At 57.3% G+C, this 379-nt stretch overlaps 1 non-coding gene across 1 annotated transcript; it reads left to right on the forward strand.

Moving 5' to 3' along the window:
- The first annotated feature begins 232 nt into the window (after positions 1-232).
- Positions 233-314, forward strand: TRNAS-UGA. The gene has a single exon. It is a non-coding gene; the product is annotated as a tRNA-Ser (tRNA).
- The last annotated feature ends 65 nt before the right edge of the window (positions 315-379 follow it).

Genomic DNA, 379 nt, shown 5'->3' on the forward strand with positions numbered 1-379 from the left:
TCTGAGACCTGCTGTATCACTGGGCATCCTTGCAGGACTCTTCCCCGTGGTCCCTACCCTATGGCAGGGCACCTGGATTTTTTCCAGCCATCAGTAAATATCGTTGGATGTATCCTTGAATACCTGCCAGGTGTGGGTACCAGGGCTGTTCAGAAGCCTCGCACCAGGCTGGGGGACGTTTTTTCTCCCTGGAGGCAGAGCCCAGGGCAAAGGGGCGGGGTGAGCTGTCAGTGCTGTGATGGCCGAGGGGTGAAGGCGTTGGACTTGAAATCCAATAGGGATTCCCTGCGCAGGTTCGAATCCTGCTCACAGCGACAGGTTTTACTCAAGGCTGGATGGGGTGAGGGCGAGGGTACCCCCACCCCGTGGGAATTTGACA

Source organism: Acanthisitta chloris, unplaced genomic scaffold (assembly GCF_000695815.1).
Source record: "Acanthisitta chloris isolate BGI_N310 unplaced genomic scaffold, ASM69581v1 Scaffold16462, whole genome shotgun sequence".
NCBI classification, from domain to species: domain Eukaryota; kingdom Metazoa; phylum Chordata; class Aves; order Passeriformes; family Acanthisittidae; genus Acanthisitta; species Acanthisitta chloris.